Source organism: Dermacentor andersoni, chromosome 3 (genome assembly GCF_023375885.2).
Source record: "Dermacentor andersoni chromosome 3, qqDerAnde1_hic_scaffold, whole genome shotgun sequence".
In the NCBI taxonomy this organism is placed as follows: Eukaryota; Metazoa; Arthropoda; class Arachnida; order Ixodida; family Ixodidae; genus Dermacentor; species Dermacentor andersoni.
The window spans coordinates 116,986,984-117,005,461 of NC_092816.1; the positions used below are offsets into that span (position 1 = coordinate 116,986,984).

Below are 18,478 nucleotides of genomic sequence, written 5' to 3' on the forward strand. Positions count from 1 at the left end.
GTCGCGCTCGTTTCCCGAACCCAAAGAGAGCAAGCGCCTTCCCTTTCGGCGCCCAAGTAACCCCGCAGAAGCGCGACAGTCGCGCCATCTCTCGCACCGCGCTTGTACCACTCCGACCGCCAGGCCACGCGAGCCGTGCGGGAAAACAGCATATCAGGGGATGCGCTATGCGGGAAGAACATCAGGGGACGCGCGAGAGTCGCGCATCCCCACACGTTCAATATCACAATATCATACAGGCATCCGGAATAGTACACTTTCGTGGACCGCAGTTTCACACACTCAAAAAACGTCTGCCGTCCGTTACAGCCATAGTGCATATCGTCCGCATAAGAATTGCCACAACCACGCCTTAAGCATGCAGTTGCTGAAATAAATAGACCCGTCTCAGCGGCTATGGCGTTGAGCTGCTCAGTCCGAGGTCGCGGGTTCATTCCCGGCTACAACAGCGGCATTCTGACGGGTGCAGAAAGCGGAAGCGCTCGTGTACTGGGATTGCTGTGCACGTTCGCGAACCCTAGCTGGTCTAAATTATTTCCCACTGCGGCGTGCCTCATAATCTGAGCGTGTTTTTGGCAAGTAAAACCCTATAATTCAAAACTGTGGTCAAACAGCGCCACTACAAGAAGGACATGCAGAGTAACACATGCCACAGAGCAACCACTGACTGCCAGCTCAATTTTTATTTGAAGAACATCAACCTTTCCACGGGAGGATCACTTGTATGTTTTACGGAATTTTTAAAAATTGTTTGTCGCACATAATATAACCCTAGTCTTTGAGCAGGAATATTCAGAGTGGCGGATATTATTTTCACGAGAAATCAAAACATATGTTCGGCAAATAAACATAGTAACGCTAAACAACTTCTTAATGTTCTGCTTCACGGCACATATTGCGATTTAATAATTGTTGCCGGTGAACTTGAAAAGTATATCCACGTAGAATGAATTCCTAGAAAGACACAAGTTTCAAGATACGCGCCCTCAAACTCGCCCTAAAGATACACTGTTGTTACATGTTTAACAAAATATCCTTTAATGAATTGAAGTGCTACTGTATATGGTATGCCCATGTATTTCGTTCCACAATCCGAGAAATAATATCTCGCAAATGATGTCATTGTGGAAATTCATTTCACGTACAGACCTATTGCATCCTCGCCGAATTCAAATCGTAAATTGCAATGTCGGCCGTAAAGCAAACAATTAAGAAAGTAATTTGTATTTTTATTGTTTACTAGTCTAATATGTGTTTCGATTTGTCGTGCTAGTAATGTCCACCTTTTCGAATGATGCAGCTGAAGGATAAAAAGTAGGATGTCTGCCACAGGCGATTTTCAAAAAACTCATAAAACTTGCAAATTGTTATCCGGTTTGTCTTCCCAAGAGCCCGAACGCGTGAACAAATGCACATATATGACAAACTGGTAAGTCGTGCAATACTGCTACTTCTCTTTTCGGTTAAAGCAATAGCTATCTCTTTCTTCATCACAAGTATATCCTACCATTATAACGCAGAATTGTTTCCATTGTTTCTTTTTCCCTCTTAGTTTTCTTTTTTCCTTTCTCTAGGAACTTCGTCGTATGAAGCATGGGATTATGACCGCAGTTATTTCAATGGCCCACCAAATGGTTTCCATACCCATTCTTGACGCTGTCGCAGTGCTGACATAATCGATCAATAAAACACTCTCACGTTTGTCCTGTATTTCCTTTACAAGAATTCTGCGGTATCAGACAAATCACGTTGCGCGTGCAGTCAGTGAACCTAGTTGCATAATTAGTGGTGCACTGGTGCCTATTAAGAACCCGCCGTGGTTGCTCAGTGGCTATGGTGTTGGGCTGCTGAGCACGAGGTCGCGGGATCGAATCCCGGCCACGGCGGCCGCATTTCGATGGGGGCGAAATGCGAAAACACCCGTGTACTTAGATTTAGATGCACGTTAAAGAACCCCAGGTGCTCAAAATTTCCGGAGTCCTCCACTACGGCATGCCTCATAATCAGAAAGTGGTTTTGGCACGTAAAACCCCATAATTTTGGAGCCTATTATGCTTTTTCATACGATTGCACAGAGTACATAGCTTAAAAGGGGCACTGACAAGTAAATTCCCATCATGTCGGTTGGATACTTTCTTTCAATTGTCGCATACCTTTTGCTGCACGCGAAGCACCACCTGAAGTGGTAGCTCGTCTTGTTTTTCTTTGCGTGCTGGCTGGAAACTAGCTAGTTTTTCTTTCTGCATGACAGTTTCACATACTTAAGTGAAACTATCATGAGTGAACTGGAAAAACCGGCTTCCGGGAACCGCGATGTCTGAGTCGATAAACATTGCTAAATATCGTGGTCGCATTACTTCTTCAGTACTGCCTGGATACACGTGACCGGCATGCCCCTCGTAATCAGTTTCGAATATTAGCTGTCATAGGGCAACGTGGTTTTCTTAGATCAGGGCTCATACACCCTGGATACTGGGTCCCCCAAAGAAAAACCAAAGTTAGGTCAAAGAACCACGTGCGATTTCGTAACTGAATTTTATGACTTCAATAACAAGCCAGGGAGATTAATTGCCAAAACGATTGATCGTGCTTTTGTTCCGCCGAATCTACGAACGCCGAAGAAAAGCAAATTATTTACAAGCAATGCCAATAAATGGAAATATTCGGGAGCTGTTATTCCAGAGATCGCAAATAGGTGCCAGAAGAACCGCCAATTAAAAAGCGAACCCGCTGGTAAAGAAAAATTTAAGGTCTCACCGAGACTCGAACTCGGATCGCTGGATTCAAAGTCCAGAGTGCTGACCATTACACCATGAGACCCAAATCTCTTCCGACGCCGGGAATCGAACCCGGGCCTTCTGGGTGAAAGCCAGATATCCTAGCCACTAGACCACGCCGGAACGCGTTAGTCGCAGCTGCGGAGTGTCTAGGCTATACGCACGGACGGATATAAAAACTGAGACAGCGTAGCGATATACACAACAGCTGCCGAGTCTACCGTCGGCGCCGCGTTAATTGCATGAGATACAGGCGGCTTCTGTCTAAGGAAACCAGCGCTGGCCAAGAGACGCTACGGCAGTTTCTACCACCGACTAAAAATTTGGTAATGTTGTCTGATAGGGACGCCGTGAAAATAAAGCGATACCGCCAACGACGACAGACACGTGTCCGTATCAACGCTTGATCGCTTGATAACCTCTGAAGCGTGCGGTCACGTTCTGACCGTAGCAATGCGCTTTCCGAGGAGCGTATAGGCTGAATTGTGAATTTGCTGGCGCGAAATAGAAGCATGTCCAAATAAAAGCTTTTCTACGCCCACCACATTGTGCGCTACGACACTGCTGCTAGTACTGGGAATTTGTGCGCTGGTTGCCTATTGGGATAACTGTAGCGACGCTGCAGACTAACGTTTTTTATATACATAATCAGAATACTGCTTCGCAAATCAGGGCCGTGGTCGTATAACGATTGTATGCCAATCTTATTGGTATTCGCGCTTCGTCAGAGATCAGAGTGACGCTACATCCGTGTTATCATTGAGATGAGTCGGCCGATAGGAGCCGCATAGAATGGAGTGGGAGAAATTGCTATTAGCCCCCACGGTGGCTATGGCGTTGACCCGCTGTAGACAAAGACGCGTGTTCGATGCGTAGCCGCGGCGGGCTCATTTCGGGATGCAAAATGATTCGTGCACCAAGTTTTGATGCACGATAAGGTATCAGACGTTGTCAAATATAATGGACAGCCCTTCCATTACAGCGCCCAACATAAGCTTCGAAGTGTTTAAAGACAATACAACCTTTTTTTTTTCAATCTGGTACTCAAATTTGTTTTATTGCCGGTGAGAATCGAGGATATTTTGAACGATTTAGGAGTGTTTTATAGTTTCGTACGAAACTTCTCTACGCCTTCGTGTACTGTTCATTGTTTTCAGCTACGAGTGGATGGAAAAACCTCAAAGACAGCGGAGTACAATCGACAAGCAAATGGCTCTGGAGGCGATATAAGATCTTCATTCAATGCTGAAGACACAATAACATAATATTTCACATGTTAAAAATAAGGCGACTGCTAGTGACCAATATAATCTTGGCATGCAGATGACACATGCCCCCTGCGGCCTCAAGGGCATTCCACGTCCACCAATTTGGCTCTGAGCGGTGCTGGCGAAGACTCCTAGGCTAACATTGCACACAAATACTCAAGGAAGGATCCGGAGAAAGGGCGTCGGGGTAACGTATTTGGTAAAGCACAGCATAGCGGAATATGGGTTCAGTCCCCAGCTGCGGCAACTTGTCTTTTCGTTCTTTCCTTCCTCTTTACTTGATTATTTCTACGTTTATATTGAATATAATAATTATTTATCTACACACTTTGGATAGCAATTGACTTCTCTGGAGCAGAATTCCGCCACTCGTCCCTCAGACTCCATCACTTAACCCTTTACTGCAGCTTGTTGCATTTACGCAACATTCCGATGAACGGCGTTAAACACAGAAGCAAAGTCGGTTTAGAGCTACCTGTACACGTTGTTGCATTTCCGCAACATTCGTCTAAAAAACGAACCACATTGTTCTGCCATCTGTGCTCATCCTTCGCATTTTCTACCAAAAAAAATCTGGTGGAGGCTGCGCGCGCTCGCGAGCATTGATAGGGATAAGTTTTGCGAATTTTAAAGTCATTTCTCCATAAAACAAAGCGAAAAAAATTTCTTACGCTAAGCTCCACATTCTCCTGACTCTGTAGATGAAAAAAAAAACATTGTTATTTAGGAATAGTTTGTTCCTGGCGACAGAACGCTGCTATGTTGCGCAAATGCAACAACGTGTGCATGGTTTATTTTCTTCGGAAAAGTGAAATGGCTCCCAAACGCTTATATGTCCGAGCAATTCCTCCTGATTGTGAGCGCAGCGACCTTTCCTGGAGTGACGACAATCACGAGTGTAAATCTGTTTCGATTCAATATGTGTGAAAGATGTTTTCTGGTCGAATTTCTTTTTTCAAAAGGATGCGGTGCTTTCGCACGCTGCCGTGTCGCGCCGTCACGGGCACAGCCTTACGTCTGTGCTTCTATGTCCTAAATTTTGACAATAACGCGAAAAGACTGCATTGCCTCCTGGCTGCGCGGGAATCTGCATGACGTACTGCACGAAGTGTGCGACCCACCCGTGGTGCGCAAGCAACAATTGCTTCTTTTTGTTCCACACTAAATAGTAGGTGCACCAACGATGGTCACGTGCAAATAAACATCCGAGTATGAATCGCACTAAGTCTATCTTTCACCTTCAACTTCTTCTTTATTTACACGTTGTTGCAAATACGCAACATATCCTTATTCTGCGAATTCAAACCACAGCAATTCGATAAAGTTAGTTTCCATGGGAGAAAAGCTACTGTTATCCTTCCCTACAACTCGATTATTAATATTTTGAGGAAACGAAAAATTGTGCAGTAAAGGGTTAACCCAAGGCCCTCAGTCCCGGACGGATGCGGAGCACCTGGCCAAGGCAGCGGTCAGTCCTGCGACGTGGCCGAGGGTGCTAAGAATCTCTGAATCGGGATAGGCCAGCACTGGTAACTGAACCTGGCAGCGTTTAACATGCGAACACTCTCGAGTGAAGCTAGCTTAGCAGTCCTCTGTGAAGAATTATTAGGCATTGCGTGGGACACTACTAGCTTTAGTGAGGTTAGAAGAACTGGTGAGGCTTATACAGTGCTGACGTAAGGCCAAGTCATCTGCTACAGGGGTCATCCAGATAAAAGAGAATACAGGGTAGGATTTCTAATCCGTAATGACATAGTAGGCTACATTGATGAATTCTATAGCATAAATGAGAGGATAGCAGTCGTGGTAATAAACCTGAATAGCAGGTATAGAATAAATGTATTACAAACCTACGCTAAAACCTCCAGTGATGATGATGAAGAAATAGAACTGATGTATCAAGCTGTTGAATTACCGATGACAAAAGGACAAACTCAGTATGCGGTTGTCATGGGCAACTTCCATGCCAAAGTGTGGTAAAGGCGGGCTGGATAAAAAGCAATTCGCAACTACGACATCGATTCTAGGAAGACTAGAGGAGAGATATTGGTAGGATTCGCGGAAAGGAATAGGCACCGAGTAATGGATACCACCTTAAGGAAGTGCAGTAACCAGAATTGGATCTCGAAAAGCCCTAACGGAGAAACAAGAAATTAAATAGATTTCATGCTCACTGCCGATTCCAGCATAGTGGAGTATGTATAAGTGTTAGGTACGATAAAGGGCAGTGACCATAGCTTAGTGAGGCTTAGGATTTAGCTCAATTTGAAGAGAAAAAAAGTAAAATTAGTCAAGAAGAAACATTGGAGCCTCGACGCAGTAAGGGCATAAACAGACGAATTCATGCTGGTGCTCGCAAATAAATATGCAGCTTTAGAACATGGACTTCAAGATAACATGGAGGTAATCCATAAAACCATGATTAGGCAGGTTTCAGAAAGAGAGACAGAAAAGGGGAGGAAAGACAGGGAGGTTTCAAGTGGGGGGGGGGGGGGGGGTAATTCACCAAGCAGCCAATAAGTAAATTTTCCCAAAATACAAAGTACCTAATGAAGAAACGACAAGGCATTGAAGTGTTCAACTCAAGAGATCATACAGAATTCGCTGAACCGGCGAAATTATCAACAAGAAGACAGTAAGGAATATTCCCAATTACAACGTGGGAAAGATTGAAGGAAGCAATAAAAGGTGGCCGTAGCATGAAATCAATTAGAAGAAAACTTGGCGTATGACAAGGCAGCATGTATGCACTGAAAGATAAGCAGGGTAATGTCACCAGCAAATTTGACAATATGTTAAGAGGAAGTTTCAGCTCGATTCCAGCTCCAATGCGGTCTATTCGAACACATGTAAAACGCAAAAACGCTTTTCTGAGATAACCCCTGGACCAATTTTGATGAATATTGTTGAATTTGAGAGAGAAAGTTAAATTCTTGTGACCGCTGCAAGCGGAATTTTGATTTAATGCCTAAATTCTGTCACAAATATTTTTAAAGAATTCGCAAGTTCGACAAAAGTAGACGCACGAAGTATATAAATAAATAGCTCTGCATAAAGAACAGATAATATAGTTCTGTAAACGGTACCTATTAGACCATTCAAAGCGGACAAATTGATATGCCAATTTATATTTTACGTGAATTTGTTACATTGTGCACAAGAGTTCCGCAAAAGCTGTATTTCCATATTACGGAATTTTTTTAGATTCTTGTGTAACAAATTAATTTTGTGCACTTTAGATGTACTATCAGATGCAATTCTCAAAATTATGATATCATCTTTTCTTGCTGAGTTACAAAGCTATAAACGTGATCGTTTCCTTTTCGGTAATTTTTTTTATTTTTGCTAAATTTAATAAAAATTTGTGACCAAAATCAAAAATTCAAAAACAACAGTCAGTAGTTGTTAAGTTCTTCTCTTAAATGCAACAAGCTTAGTCAAATTTGGTGCAGTGGTTGCCGAAAACTTTAGTTCTCCATTTACATCTATTTAGGTAGGAGAAACCGAGCTAAGCCTTCTCAAAAGCTGCAAACGAGTTCTGTACTGACATGTACAGTACGCAGAGCAGCCACGCTACCTTCATTCGAAGTAGTAATGAACAGGTTACAGAGGCTACTTCTATAACTAGCGATGAAGTTAGAAGGGCCTTGCAAGACTAGGGGCGAAACGGCAAAATGTAATGCCAGTACATTTAAACAAAGATGGAGGAGATATCGTGCTTGAAAAGCTTGCGTCTCTTTATAAGCAATGCTCCTCGACTTCATGTGTACCAGAGAGCTGGAAGAATTCCAAAATTATACTAATCCATAATAATATTTTGATTATAATGATATATTACTAGCCAATTATAATATACTAATAATCATTATTATACTACTTGTGATACTCATATATCATAAGAAGCCAAAAAACACTGACACCAAGGACAAGAAAAGGGAAATTACTTGTGCTTAGTAAATGAAATAAAGAAACGATAAATTGATGGAAATGAAAGTGGATGAAGAATCAACTTGCCGCAAGTGGGGAACGATCCCACAACCTTCGCATTTCGCGTGGGATGCTCGACCAATTCAGCTACCGCGACGCCGTTTCCCCATCCACTTTCTTGGGTATTTATGTGTGCTAGTAGAAACCTGAGAATGTTAGCCAGCGCCACCACTCACAGACCTTGGCGGTGGATGTGGAACATCCTTTCTGCCGCAGGCGTCACAATAACGTGATCTTTTTAGGTGAAGGCAACCGGTCAATAGACCTGCACATGCTACCAAAAGGCATCAATGTTGCCGGATTCAGGACCCTTGTTGTGTAATAAACGAGAAGAAAGGTGGTTAACCGAGCGGCCCGATTTTCTATTAGTCATATCAAAAGAAGCGAACAAACACTGATACCAAGGACAACATGGGGAGATTACTTGTGCCTAATAAATGAAATAAAGAAACGACAAATTAATGGAAATGAAAGTGGATGAATAAACAACTTCCCGTAGGCGGGGAGCGATCCCACAACTTTCGCATTTCGCAATCGTTCCCTACCTGCGGCAAGTTGTTTTTATGATTTGGTCACATGGTGAACAGGAGCTGCTTTCCTTCGTTTCTGACTTTAACAATGCCCATCTGTCCATATCGTATTCTGCATCTACTATTACCTTCAGCGTTTCTGTGCTAAATGATAAACTGTCTACTGCTCTGTACAAAAGCTTTTTTATTGACCGATATCAATACTTGCACGTCGAGAGTAACTGCGTTAAACATTGTAAGACTAACATTCCTTGTAGTCATGCCTTACAGTTCGAAAGAATTTGCTCTGAACAATCCGGTTTCAAAAAGATTGCGCAGCCCTAACGAATGCTTTAGTCAAACAAAATTATCCACCATAACTAATAGATGACGCAATAAAACGCGCATACGTACAAGACCGTAGGACGCTTCTGTAATCGACTCCCTCAAATCAGACAAATCTTGTCCTAAACCATTCTGCGTCAGTCTCGCGTGTTTCAGATGTACTAAAGGAGGACCAAAATATCCTAATGCAAAGTGAGCGCGTCAAAGACATCTTCGCTGAACCGCCTAAAGTAGTATACCATAGAGCTAGAAATGTTCGAGATATACTATCGTCATCATCTAAGAATAACTGCCCTGACATCATCGGAAGCCATCCTTGACGAAAACCGCGATGCAAAGTATCCCCTACATGTGTACATCGCAGCAGAAAACTAGTGCGGCTTCAATCTTTCATTTAAAAATGAAAGGCGATTTCAAATGCGATACCAAAAACGTAACATATATGCTGAAATGTATACTCTGCAATAAACAGTATATTGGACAAGCAGAAGGGCCTTTTAGATTGCACTTTAATAATCACAAATCCCACGCTCATACGTTGCCCAACCTACCCATCTCAAAACACATACATCTCATTTGATAAAATGAAAGTCCTGTTGCTTGAATTGGCATTTCGTTCAAATTATGACAGAGAAGCCTGTGAATCCTTTCTTATATATAAGTTTGATACCCTCGCGTCTGGTTTGAATGCAAGTGTTGGAAAATTGAGTTGCCTCGTCACATAGCCCGTCACATCTTCCCTCGTTTCCCTTCTTTTTTACCAGTACGGCAGTGTCTTGCCCTTTTACTAGCACGTCACGGTTTTTCGCTTTTGTTTTCAGTCGTTGTTATTTATTGGTGGCATAGCACCTATTCGGTGACGTTTTTCTCCGTCACCTGGTAATTCTTTCAAATTTCATATGTTGTGCGTATACTGAAATGATGTGTTTGCAAACGTCATCTGTTAAGACATGTATGAACTGTTGATCAGAACGATTGACACGCATTCTGTTTGCGCATTTTCTTCGGGTTTTATGTTTACATATCCTCATGCGGTTGCTATGAGCATGTATAAAACTGAACCTACGCCATGCATTGTATTCGGAGGATGAAGGCCGGACCCAGGCCGAAACGTCAATAAATCGCTTCATACGCGCGTCTACTACACTCTATATATTTGCCCGGATCCAGATTTTCTCTCCCTCCCTCTCTCTCTCTCTCTCTCTCTCTCTCTATATATATATATATATATATATATATATATATATATATATATATATATATATATATATATATATATTGACACGTGTACTTATCTTTATCGGGCGACCACGTTTCGCCGCTTAACAACTGTAATCGCACAGCGACGGACGCGCCTGCATGTATCCGACGTTTCTGGAAAGTTATCGATGATTCTACCCGGCTGTCTGTTGTCGCCGAACCTTATGTTATCTGATTTCATCGCCTGACGCGAATGGCGTAGAACATTGTGGAATACGCGCGGGTCCCAGCGATTAGTCTGGAACATTCGACGACTGCTGTATAAAAGCCGACGCGCTTGCCCCGCTGAGCAGATTTTCGACGATCGCCGAGCGTGTTCGCCGCTATCGTTGTGCTATAAGTGTAGCCTGTTTCGTGGGCACAGGTTCGCCCAATAAAAGTTAGTTTTGTCGTTCACAGTACTGCTACTGTGTTATTCAACGTCACGACCACGTGACATCTGGTGGAGGTGCTTGTGCGTTCATGTACCGAACGCCCCCGCAAAGCCGCGATCCAAGCCCGAAGCCCGAGGACAAAACCAACGTCGCCCAAGACCAGCGAGCTAGCCGCCGGCTGCAAGGACTGCCCCCAGAGCACGGACTCCTACCTGAGACGTGCAGGAAGATTGCCACCAAGTCCTCCCCAATGGCAGCCCCAGCATCCCCCGTCGTGCTGCAGCAGCCCAGGGAGCCCCCCACGTTCCGCGGTTCAACATTCGAGGACCCGGAAACCTGGCTCGAGACGTACGAGAGGGTCGCTGCATTTAACAGCTGGAACAGCGACGACAAACTGCGACATGTCTTCTTCGCATTGGAAGACGCTGCCAGGTCGTGGTTCGAGAACAGAGAAGCCACGTTAACGACCTGGGACCTTTTTCGAAGTGGTTTCCTGCAGACATTCACAAGCGTCGTACGCCGAGAACGAGCCCAAGCACTACTGGAAACCCGAGTGCAGCTGCCCAACGAGACCACCGCGATTTTTACAGAAGAAATGAGCCGCCTATTCCGCCACGCCGACCCGGAAATGTCCGAGGAAAAGAAAGTCCGGCTACTAATGCGTGGTGTTAAGGAGGAACTTTTCGCCGGTATGGTACGAAACCCACCGAAGACTGTCGACGAGTTTCTTCGCGAGGCCACTAGCATCGAGAAGACACTCGAGATGCGAAACCGGCAATTCGACCGCCGCACCAACGCTACAAACTATGCCGGAGTTCAATCACTGGCCTCCGAAGACCTGCGCGAGGCTATCAGGGCAGTCGTACGAGAGGAGCTTCAGAAGACCTTCCCGTCGTCGCAGCCTCAAGTGGCCTCGATCGCTGACATCGTCAAAGATGAGGTTCAGCGGTCGCTTGGAGTTCCGGAGGTGCAACCTCAATTACCGCTACCCCAACCCGAAGCGATGACCTACGCCGCCGTCGTACGCCGTCAAGGCCCTCCTCAGCGACCGCGCCAGGGCCCTGTAACGCCGCAATTCCGTCGACCAGCGCCGCCGCCGCCGACAGCACGCCCACCCGTCGCCCAGCGGAGCTACCCGAGGAAGACCGACGTTTGGCGCGCTCCTGACCACCGCCCGCTCTGCTACCACTGCGGGGAAGCGGGTCACGTCTACCGACGATGTCCATACCGGGAAATGGGACTGCGAGGTTTCGCCGTCAACGCTCCGCGCCCGCAGGAAGGTGAACGCCCTCGCGATATCGCTGACTACCTCGCGGCTACTCAGTGGAGTTCTCGACGACCGTCGCGTTCACCATCACCAGGCCGCTACCTGTCGCCGCAGCGCCGACCATACACTGGCCCAGCTCGGGGCCGGTCAACGAGCCCATATCCGGAAAACTAAAAGCAGCAACCGATGGAGGTGCGGTTGCTGTCCGTCGAACTGTCGAAGATCCTCCGCCGCCGACGAAGACGCCGAAGAAACTACCTCGACGACATAACGACACGCCGCCGTCCCGACGAAGTCTGGAAGGAAAGAATGCGACGACGAAAGACGACCTGACGACGTCACATACCAGCCACAAGTCAACGCGACGCAGTCGTGATCCGACGCCAAGACCGAACTGTAATGCAAGACAAAGAGCCACCGACCTCGACGTGCTTCTCGACGGCCACGCAGTCACCGCCTTAGTCGACACAGGGGCTGATTACTCCGTCATGAGTGGACACATCGCCGCCCAGTTGAACAAAGTTAAGACTACGTGGGAAGGCCCTCAAATTCGTACCGCCGGAGGACACCTCATAACGCCGACTGGAATGTGCACGGCAAGAATTACCATTCACGACCGGACTTACCCTGTCACCTTCGTTATCCTCCAACAGTGTTCACGAGACGTCATTCTCGGCATGGACTTCCTCAACCAACACGGCGCAGTCATCGACCTGAAGTCGAAGTCAATAACTCTGTCGGAAGACCATGCGATACCGTCGGAGAACCCTCGTAGTCACCACGCCTTGAGTGTGCTCGAAGATCAGGTGAGCATCCCACCTCGCTCCAGCATTGTTATTTCGGTCGGCACCGTAACACCCGCTGACTTAGAAGGTGTCATCGAAGGCGACCAACGTCTACTGCTAGACCGTGAAATTTGCGTCGCAAGAGGGATCGCTCGACTGCACGGAGGAAACACGAAAGTGTTGCTGACAAACTTCAGCCAGGAGTACAAGCACAGCAACAAGGGCACGACGATCGCATACATCGAGGAAATTCTGGAAAACAGCAATGCGTTTGTCCTCTCGGATTCCGCCGCATCTACCCCGACGACCATGGTTGCCGAACCAGACTACGACATTAATCCAAGTCTCCCCGTGATTAAGCAACAGCAGCTCAGAAGTCTGCTCCGGCGATACAAAGGCTGCTTTTCGACGTCATCGAGGATTCGACAAACACCAGTCGCCAAGCATCGCATAATCACCGAGGAGTACGCTCGACCACTTCGCCAGAGCCCTTACCGAGTTTCGCCGCGAGAACGTGAAGCTATAAGAGAACAAGTCGACGAAATGCTGCGCGACGACATCATCCAGCCGTCGAAAAGCCCGTGGGCATCTCCTGTTGTGCTGGTGAAGAAAAAGGACGGAACCCTTCGTTTCTGCGTCGATTATCGTCGTCTGAACAAGATCACGAAGAAGGACCTATACCCTCTCCCACGGATAGACGACGCATTGGATCGGCTCTGCAACGCTAAATACTTCTCCTCGATGGACCTCAAGTCTGGCTATTGGCAAATAGAAGTCGACGAAAGAGATCGTGAAAAGACCGCCTTCATCACCCCAGACGGCCTCTACGAGTTCAAGGTTATGCCATTTGGACTGTGCTCGGCGCCTGCAACGTTCCAGCGCGTGATGGACACGGTTTTAGCAGGATTGAAGTGGCAGACCTGTCTCGTTTACTTGGATGACGTCGTTGTATTCGCCGAAAATTTTGACGATCACCTTAGGCGGCTTGCCACAGTACTAGAGGCCATCAAGTCATCAGGGCTCACTCTGAAGCCAGAAAAGTGCCGCTTCGCTTACGATGAGCTTCTATTCCTAGGCCACGTCATCAGCAAATCCGGAGTACGCCCCGACCCGCAGAAAACAGCTGCCATTGCAAAGTTCCCGCAGCCCACCGACAAGAAGGCAGTGCGTAGATTTCTTGGCATGTGTGCCTACTACAGGCGATTTGTCAAGAACTTTTCACGCATCGCTGAGCCGCTGACACAGCTAACTAAATGTGACGTCGAGTTCAAGTGGGAAACGCCACAGGGCGACGCATTTCAAGAACTCAAACGACGCATGCAGTCGCCGCCCGTACTTGCGCACTTCGAAGAGCACGCCGATACCGAAATACACACTGACGCCAGTAGCCTAGGCCTCGGTGCCGTCCTAGTCCAGAGAAAAGATGGACATGAACACGTGATAGCTTACGCTAGCCGATCATTGTCAAAAGCAGAAGGCAATTATTCTACAACCGAAAAGGAATGCCTCGCCATCGTTTGGGCCACAGCGAAATTTCGCCCTTACCTATATGGCAGGCCATTCAAGGTGGTCAGCGATCATCACGCGTTGTGTTGGCTAGCTAACCTAAAAGACCCCTCAGGACGGCTGGCACGGTGGAGCCTCAGGCTACAAGAATACGACATCACTGTAACCTACACGTCCGGACGAAAACACTCAGATGCCGATTGCCTATCCCGCGCCCCCATTGACCCGCCGCCGCAAGATGACGAGGATGACGACGCCTTCCTTGGAATAATAAGCGCGGAAGACTTCGCCGAACAGCAACGAGGAGACTCGGAGCTAAAAGCCCTAATCGAGTATGTGGAAGGGCACAGCGACGTTGTCCCAAGGGCATTTAAGCGTGGATTATCTTCGTTCACGCTTCAAAACAACCTACTCGTGAAGAAGAACTTCTCACCAGTTCGCGCCAACTACCTTCTTGTTGTTCCGTCGGCGCTACGTCCAGAAGTACTGCACGCCCTACATGACGATCCGACCGCTGGGCACCTCGGTTTCTCCCGGACGCTATCGAGGATACAAGAAAGGTATTACTGGCCGCGCCTAACCACCGATGTCGCCCGTTACGTCAAGACATGCCGCGACTGTCAGCGACGCAAGACACCACCGACAAGACCAGCGGGATTACTACAGCCGATCCAGCCTCCTTACCGACCTTTTCAGCAGATCGGGATGGACTTGTTGGGACCGTTTCCGACATCAGCTTCCGGAAATAGGTGGATTGTCGTGGCGACGGACTATCTCACCCGCTTCGCTGAAACTAAAGCTCTACCGAAAGGCAGCGCAGCCGAAGTGGCTAAATTTTTCGTCGAGAACATCCTGTTGCGACATGGTGCTCCAGAAGTCCTCATCACCGACAGAGGAACGGCCTTTACAGCGGAGCTCACTCAAGCCATTCTGAACTACAGTCAGACAAGGCACAGGAGGACAACGGCCTACCATCCGCAGACGAATGGTCTTACGGAGCGGCTGAATAAGACCCTCGCCGACATGCTAGCGATGTACGTCGACGTCGAGCACAAGACGTGGGACGTGGTCCTGCCGTATGTCACCTTCGCCTACAACACGGCGGTGCAAGAAACAACACAGATCACGCCATTCAAGTTGGTTTACGGTAGGAACCCGACGACGACGCTCGACGCCATGCTGCCGCACGTCACTTACGAGGAGAATCTCGACGTCGCTACCTATCTCCAGCGCGCCGAAGAAGCCCGACAGCTCGCCCGCCTACGGATCAAGACCCAGCAGCATACCGACAGCCGACACTACAACCTCCGACGACGCTTCGTCGAGTACCAGCCCGGCGACCGTGTTTGGGTATGGACCCCGATACGCCGGCGAGGACTCAGTGAGAAGCTGCTGCGACGCTATTTCGGACCCTACAAGGTCATCCGACGTATTGGCGCACTAGACTATGAGGTCGTGCCAGACGGCATTTCGCACTCACAGCGGCGCCGCGCACGATCTGAAGTGGTCCACGTGGTGCGCCTTAAACCATTTTACGGACGCTGATGAACTTCCTTAGTTTGTTGTTTTCTTTGCTACGAGTGCTTTTCTTTGTTACTTTCGTTTGTTAGCAGCATCGGGGCGATGCTTTTTAAGAGGGGGGTAATGACACGTGTACTTATCTTTATCGGGCGACCACGTTTCGCCGCTTAACAACTGTAATCGCACAGCGACGGACGCGCCTGCATGTATCCGACGTTTCTGGAAAGTTATCGATGATTCTACCCGGCTGTCTGTTGTCGCCGAACCTTATGTTATCTGATTTCATCGCCTGACGCGAATGGCGTAGAACATTGTGGAATACGCGCGGGTCCCAGCGATTAGTCTGGAACATTCGACGACTGCTGTATAAAAGCCGACGCGCTTGCCCCGCTGAGCAGATTTTCGACGATCGCCGAGCGTGTTCGCCGCTATCGTTGTGCTATAAGTGTAGCCTGTTTCGTGGGCACAGGTTCGCCCAATAAAAGTTAGTTTTGTCGTTCACAGTACTGCTACTGTGTTATTCAACGTCACGACCACGTGACAATATATATATATATATATATATATATATATATATATATTTATATATATATGAAAATAAAGCGATTCCTCTCTCTCCTCTCTCTCTCTCTCTCTCTCTATATATATATATATATATATATATATAGAGAGAGAGAGAGAGAGAGAGAGAGAGAGAGAGAGAGGAATCGCTTTATTTTCATGGCGTCCTTATCAGACGACATTAGCAAATTTTCAGACGGAGGTACAAACTGCCGTAGCGTCTCTCAGTCCCTTAGCCAGCGCTGCTTTCCTTAAGACAGAAGCCGCCTGTATCTCATGCACTTAACGTTGGGCCGACGGTAGACTCGGCAGCTGTTGTGTTTATTGCTACGCTGTCTCCGTTTTTATATCCATCCGTGCGTACAGCCTAGGCCTTCCGCAGCTGCGACGAACGCGTTCCGGCGTGGTCTAGTGGCTAGGATATCTGGCTTTCACCCAGACGGCCCGGGTTCGATTCCCGGCGTCGGAAGAGGTTTGGGTCTCATGGTGTAATGGTCAGCACTCTGGACTTTGAATCCAGCGATCCGAGTTCGAGTCTCGGTGAGACCTTAGCTATTTTTTCCAACGGGTTCGCTTTTTAATTGACGGTTCTTCTGGCACTTATTAGCGATCTCTGGAATAACGGCGCCTGAATATTTCCATTTATGGGCATTGCTTGTGAATAATTTGCTTTTCGTCGGCATTCGTAGATTTGGCGTAACAAAAGCACGATCAGTCGATTTGGTAATTGATCTCCCTGGCTTGTTATTGAAGTCATAAAATTCAGTTACGAGATCGCATGCAGTTCCTTGACCTAACTTTGGTTTTTCTTTGGGGGAGCCAGTATCCTGAGTGTGTGAGCCCTGATCCAAGTTTTCTTAGATCAGGGCTCACACACTCAGGATACTGGCTCCCTCAAAGAAAAACCAAAGTTAGGTCAAGGAACTGCATGCGATCTTGTAACTGAATTTTATGACTTATGAACCATGTTGCCCTATAGCAGTGAATAATTTAAACTGATTACGAGGGGCATACCGGTCACGTGTATGCAGGCAGCACTGAAGAAGTCATACAACCACGACATTTAACAAAGTTCGTCGACTCAGACATCGCGGTTCCCGGAAGCAGGCCTTCCCCGTTCCCTCTGCTCTTAAGTATTTGAAACCATTGTGACGCAAGGAAAATGAGGAAGCTTCGAACCAGCACGCAAGAAAAAAATGAATAAGACGAGATACCAGTTCAGGTAGTGGGACAAGTTATGCAACAAATGAAAGAAAGTATCCAACCGACATGATAAGAATTTAGTTTTCAGTGCCCCTTTTAAGCTATATACTCTGTGCAATCGTATGAAAAAGCATAATAGGCTCCAGTGCACCACTAATTACGCAACTAGGTTCACTGACTGCACGCGCAACATGATTTGTCTGATACCGCAATGTTATTGTAAAGCAAATGCAGCACAAACGGGACGGTGTTTTAATGACCGATCATGTCAGCACTGCAACAGTGTCAATAATAGGTATGGAAGCCATTTGGTGGGCCACTGCAAAAATTTCACTCATAACCCCATGCTTCATACGGCGAAGTTCCTAGAGAAAGGGAAAGAAACTAAGAGGGAAAGAGAAATAATAGAGACATTCTGCGTTAGAATGGTTGGAGATAGCTGTGACAAAGCAAGAGATAGCTATTGCTTTATCAGGAAAAAAAGTAGCCGTATTGCATGACTGATCACTTTGTCATATATATGTATTTGTTCATCCTTGCGGTTCTGGGAAAGACATACAGGATGACAATTTGTAAGTTTTACGTAGTTTTTTTAAACCTTCTGTGGCAGACACCCCACTTACTAGCACGACACCCCACTTACTAGCACGACAAATCGAAACACATTTTAGACTAATTAAAAAAATACAAATTACTTTCCTAATTATTTGCTTTACGGCCCACATTGCAATTTATAATCTGAATTCAGTGAGGATTCAAGAGGTCTGCACGTGAAATGAATTTCCACGCTGACGCCATTTGCGAGATATTATTTCCCGGATTTTGGAACGAAATACAGGGGCGTTCCAGTTGCTTTCGTACTTCAATTCATTAAAGGATATTTTGTTTAACATGTAACAACAGTGCATTTTTAGGGCGAGTTGGAGGGCGCGTATCTTGAAACTAGTGTCTTTCTAGGAATTCATTCTACGTGGATATACTTTGCAAGTTCACCGGCAACAATTATTAAATCGCAATATGTGCCATAAAGCACAAGGTCAAGAAGGTGCTTAGCGTTATTTTGTTCATTATTCGAACATACGCTTTGATTTCTCGTGCGAATAATGTCCGCAACT

General features: G+C 46.7%; 4 non-coding genes across 4 annotated transcripts; 2 read left to right on the forward strand and 2 right to left on the reverse strand.

Moving 5' to 3' along the window:
- Positions 1-2,748: 2,748 nt before the first annotated feature.
- On the reverse strand, positions 2,749-2,820 carry TRNAQ-UUG (transfer RNA glutamine (anticodon UUG)). Its single transcript has one exon. It is a non-coding gene; the product is annotated as a tRNA-Gln (tRNA).
- Positions 2,821-2,828: 8 nt separating this feature from the next.
- Positions 2,829-2,900, reverse strand: TRNAE-UUC (transfer RNA glutamic acid (anticodon UUC)). Its single transcript has one exon. It is a non-coding gene; the product is annotated as a tRNA-Glu (tRNA).
- Positions 2,901-16,557: 13,657 nt separating this feature from the next.
- TRNAE-UUC (transfer RNA glutamic acid (anticodon UUC)) lies at positions 16,558-16,629 on the forward strand. The gene has a single exon. It is a non-coding gene; the product is annotated as a tRNA-Glu (tRNA).
- An 8-nt stretch (positions 16,630-16,637) lies between these two features.
- On the forward strand, positions 16,638-16,709 carry TRNAQ-UUG (transfer RNA glutamine (anticodon UUG)). The gene has a single exon. It is a non-coding gene; the product is annotated as a tRNA-Gln (tRNA).
- The last annotated feature ends 1,769 nt before the right edge of the window (positions 16,710-18,478 follow it).